Raw genomic sequence first — 5,375 nt, 5'->3', positions numbered from 1 at the left:
AAATTCTACTATTTCTCGTTGCCGTTGCTTATAATTAGAGAAGAAAACGAATGTGAATATACTATAACTTCAACACGAGCCTTGTTTAAATTAAGGTGATCCCTAAAGATTGTGTGAATCTCATGGAAGATGGCCAATAGATATTTATTCATGAAATTGCAATTTTATTGTAATGTATCCTGAATACTCCATGATGAAATATTGAAAATCGAATTAAAGTGAAAGCCGGGGTAGAGGTAGAGTTAATGTCGTGGAATTAATGGAGTTTTTGTACGGTACTAATCGCCGTGACTCATTTTTAATATGGTATTAGAGTGGACCCAAGTTGATTATGGATCTCTTTATCTCTTGTCTTGTCTACCTCAGTACTTGTGCAAGTCCGATGTTCATTCCAGCTCATACATGCGGGGGCATATTAAAAATCTCTTAAATCTTATTTTATATTGATTTGGTGATCATGTCTTATCTATATGAGTGGATAACACTCCATCTTATGAGGCCTTCTAAGAGAGTGAATGACTCTCGATACGTCCTTTGTTGTGAATATTTTAATTTAACTGTTTTGACCATAAGTTTCAACGACGTGGAATATAATTGATCTTTCCAATTAAATATTTTTTTAAAACTCATACACAACAAAAAGGTCAAAAGAGGTAATTAAGGTATAAATAGTTAACAAGACGAGGTTTCACCACTTTAGAAAACACAAAAGGGTTAGCATGGCTGCTCATCATGCAGCTTGCCAGGTAGGGTCAATGCCCAAAAAAATAAAGTGCCCCGCCCCGTTTATATCCAAAACCTTCGACCTCCTCGACGCGGCCGAGGCTGGTGGCGCGACGGGCGTGGTTTTGTGGAACTCGGGAGGAAACGGGTTCGTGGTATGGTCGCCGGCGGAGTTCTCCAAACTCATGCTGCCTAAATATTTCAAACACAACAATTTCTCTAGCTTCGTTCGACACCTTAATACCTACGTGAGCCATCTCTATTCTTTTTAAAAAAAAAAATTATATATTTACCGAATTAAATTAAGTTTATGGTCGAGCTGATTTTCTTTTATTGTTTTTTAAGTCTAGTCAAAATAGTTATGCTACAATGTTGAATCATATTGGCTAAAGGGACTAGGGCTAGTCAAAGAATTATTATTCCTTGGAATTGAAGAGCATATAGTTGGAATATGTGTTATGTACTCTTCATTCTTATAATAAAAGACATGTTTTGATTCAAAATGGATTTAATAACCTATTGACCTTATTATAGGAAATTGTTCATAAGAACGTGGATTCTATTTTTTAAAAAATATGCTTTTATTAATTGTAAAAAGTAGAAAGTGAGTATAATTGAGATAGTGGAGTGTGAGGTCCATTTACTAATAACAGAAAAAAAGTGTATATCTTTTATGGTCGATTGTCCCAATGGCAAAATGCGTCTTTTATTCGCATATGAAGGAAGTATTGTTCTCTCTCGTCACTTAACATACAAAAATACATTACGTAAAATTATGTGCCACCCAGGAAAAAGGTCTATCTTCGTTGGATAGACGGAGTATAACTATAACAAAAATTAAGCTATGATTGAACACTTGATGTTGTTTTAGATGCAAAATAACTACTCCCTTCGTCCCACTTTAGGAGTCACGGTTTATTATTTTTAGGTGTTCAATTTTATGAGTCTCGGTCGGAATATTCCATAATGCTAATAGGCTTCACATTCCACTAACCTTTTTTGTACTCATATTTTATTATAAAACTAATATATAAAAGTATGATCCACATTCCACTATCATTTTTCACCAGCTTTCCTTTACATTTCTTAGGCCATCCACAACCCTGGCCCGGATTCAGGCCCCAAGTCCCATCGACGTCATCATTTCCCTAAATTTGAGTCCCATACCACAACTCCTCTAACCCTGCAGGCCCCATCCTAGGCCACAACAATTAATTTGCACTATTCACAACTACAACATATGTTACTCATAAAATAGAATATGTTGAACAATTAAAACTGGGAAAGTTCATTGATCAGTCGAAAAAAGAAAATTAAAAATCCTAGAATATCAAAATACAAGTCATAAAAATTTAAAAAAATTAAAAAAACTACTTCTTCTTCATTTATGCGCGAAGGTAGGCGATCATCCCATGGTGCAACTCGAGCTCGAACTCCGACATTGTAGAGGTATCCGTCGATGTCAATTTCGTCAGCTGGCCAATCCGCAAGGTAATACTCATATCCAACATAGAGTCGGATATCTTATTCAGAGAAGGATTGGGCGGCGGCGGCAACATAGTGGGGTAGCTCGTAGTAGTTGTCTTCCTATTCGCTTTCCTCTTTGCCGCCTTTGTTCCCATCAGACGACTTTGAGTACCAGGGGATGAGAGGAAGATGTCGTCGTCTGTCACGTTGAGGTCGATTGGCGGACCTCATTCGCTCGAAGAGTAGTGTCCAGCGGCGGAAACTTTGGTTCTCTCCGGCGCCCCCAGTTGCCGCCGGTTCTGCCCCACCAGTGTACTTGGGCTCTTCTCGACAAGCTTCCAAACATCGAAGTACTTGAACTGCTTCTTTCCGTCAGAGAAAAACTCCGCCCTGGCCTTCTTCACGAGGTCCATCTCGATATGCCTGCTCGGCCACATCCGGTCTACGTTAGTCCACTTTCCATTCCACTTGTTCATCTCCTTCTGTACCCGACCCCAATGCTTCCGTAGCTTCACGTAGCTACGCTCGAACGGCCCTCTAGGTCGACCGACGTTATACTTCTGGGCAATCCGCTCCCAGAACACTTTGCCGCTTTGCTGGTTGCCGATGATAGGATCTTCGGAGACGTCGACGAAGTTCTTGGCTAGCCACAATGTCTCCTGCGAACTACAGCCTTGCCCTTCCCTTCAGCGGGCTCCATATCACAGATGTCGTACTCATCAGTGCTAACTAGCGATGATTTTTCCATGTTGGAAGCAACACCCGGACTAGGCGTTACATTTGGGTTGGGCAATGCCGGAATGTACCAGTTGTTGGCGTTGACGTATTCATTCATCTGTCGTTCGTCGTTGTTAAACTAGTCCATAGCAGCCACAAAATTGAAATAAGAGGATTGAAATGGAGAAAGTGTTGGAAGAATGTTGAAGAAATAAGTATAGATAGGCAAAAAATTCAAAAATAAAAATAAAAATAAAAAATTGCATCGGCCCGGTCCGACCCGCTTCACCTCTAACGCCGGGCCCGGACTCGCCAACTCCGGCCTGGGCACACCTAACGCCGGGATGCGACGGACCCTAGGCGCGGCCCCGGGATGCTTCTGCGTCACCGGGCGGGGCCCAGGCCGCAAAATAATGCGCAAAGCCGCGGGCCGGGACCCAAGTGTGGTCCGCCCCGCAGTGTTATGTATGGCTTTAAAACCTGTGTTAAACTCAAATGAGACTCCTAAAGTTGGACGGAGGGAGTATTAGTAATTGGTAACTTCATGAGAGGTGAGGAATCTATGCCATAATAAAGTACTACTATTACTTTTTAGTTCTTGCGTAGGAGTAATATGTATCGGCTATATAGTAGTATTGCATATCACAAAATTGAATATTTTTACGAAAATATATAGTAAAATGTACTTCCTTCGTCCCTAATAATTCGTCACTATTTAACCCGACACAAGTTTTAAGAAATTTAATAAAAAGTGTGTTGAAAAAGTTAGTGGCATGTTTTATAATAAAATGTGAGTGTGAATGAGTTAGTGGAGTGTAGGGTCCACTACCAAAAATGATAAAAGTGAAAAGTGAAAATTTTTTAGGGACGGACAAAAATGAAAATATGTGACAAATTTTCAGGACAAAGGGAGTATGAGTTAAATGAATGGGAAAGCATTTCCCTCCACTTTCTGAATAAAGGTGTACTAACATTTTATTAATAGGGCTTCAAGAAAACATCCAAACGATGGGAATTCAAGCACGATAAATTCTTAAAAGGTTTCAAACATCTGCTGGTGGAGATCAGCCGCAAGAAGGTCGAGCCGAGCACGTTCCCACAGTTTCTAGAAGCTTCCAGAGGCGGCCATCGGGATGGGATCACTTTCCTCATTAAAGAAAATCAAACCCTAAGAAGAGAGAGAGAGGGGAACTCAAAATGCAAATTTCTCATTTCAAGACTATGGAAATGAGGCTGTTCGGATGCATTTCACACTACATGACCACTCGTTGCCAGGAGCAGACGCAGGAAAAAATCACGGAGGGACCTAAAATCGAAAACTTTTGAAGAAAACGGCTGTCAAATATAAATTTCTAAAAATAATATGTAAGGTTGAAAAATTATGAGAGTGGCCTTTTGACAAAGTTAAGAGGTTAATTAGGTTAATTTTACTGTTTTTTTTATTTTGTTCGCGTAATATGTAGTACATTTTAATAGTATGTTGTACTTATATAATTAAGTGCATGCAAATGGCAAAACTCGTCTATAGGTACTTATATTAATTGATTTTATTTTATTAGGCTGTTCTAAAAGTTTTTAGTTCATTAGATTCGTGTTCCAATGCATTTTGCTTTATTACATCTTTTTACAAATGTTTTGATTTATTAAATTCTTATACTAATGTATTTTAGTTTAAGAGGTTTTATACTTTTATTTTTCATTTAGTTGTATCTTTATTTAATGGAATTTCAAATTTAATTACTTTTTTTTGTTAGTTTACTTTAGGTATATTGGCCTCTACTATCATGGAACTTTCAAAAAGTTGGATTTTTCCCACAAACTTTCAACTTGGCAACTTTAGCCGAGTTTGTTATTTCCTACCAGCGAAAAAATTCCGACTATGTTATTGGATTGAAGAACAATTTTGGAGGGTGTGCTTCAAGAAAAACTATCCTCAAAGATTAAAGAACTTCAAGCTCTTGAAGTTGTTGTCGAGAAATTACGAAAAAAATTCTGTAGCATGATACTCCTTATTTGCCAGAATTTTTTATCGGTGAGAAAAACAAACTTTGATAAAGTTCGTGATATTGTTTTCAAAGTTGAAAGTTCGTGGTAAACCCAATTTTTAAAAGTTCCATGATATTAGGGGCTAATATCCGCTATTGACTCAAAAATCATTAGAAAAATGAAAAATTTATTGATATTGTCCTCTATCAATTCCTAAATTTATACTAATTTTTTCAATGATTTGTGAGTCGATATTGCAAATGAATTAATTTAAAATAAAAAAGGAAAACAAATAAATTAATTTAATTAAAATAAAAAAAATTCATTAAATTATGAAGTTCATTAAATAAATATTTAATCAAAATCTCTTAAATCAAAATGCATTAATATTGTGAGAAGACCTAATAAAACAAAGTGTATTAGTATAAAGATCTAATGAAATAATTTTTTTATTAAAGAATCAAATAAAATAAAATGTATTC

At 37.2% G+C, this 5,375-nt stretch overlaps 1 pseudogene; it reads left to right on the top strand.

The window, feature by feature from the left end:
• The first annotated feature begins 719 nt into the window (after positions 1–719).
• Positions 720–4,233, top strand: LOC121786658 (annotated as a pseudogene).
• The last annotated feature ends 1,142 nt before the right edge of the window (positions 4,234–5,375 follow it).

Source organism: Salvia splendens, chromosome 22 (genome assembly GCF_004379255.2).
Source record: "Salvia splendens isolate huo1 chromosome 22, SspV2, whole genome shotgun sequence".
NCBI classification, from domain to species: domain Eukaryota; kingdom Viridiplantae; phylum Streptophyta; class Magnoliopsida; order Lamiales; family Lamiaceae; genus Salvia; species Salvia splendens.
This window is presented reverse-complemented; position numbering and strand designations above follow the sequence as displayed.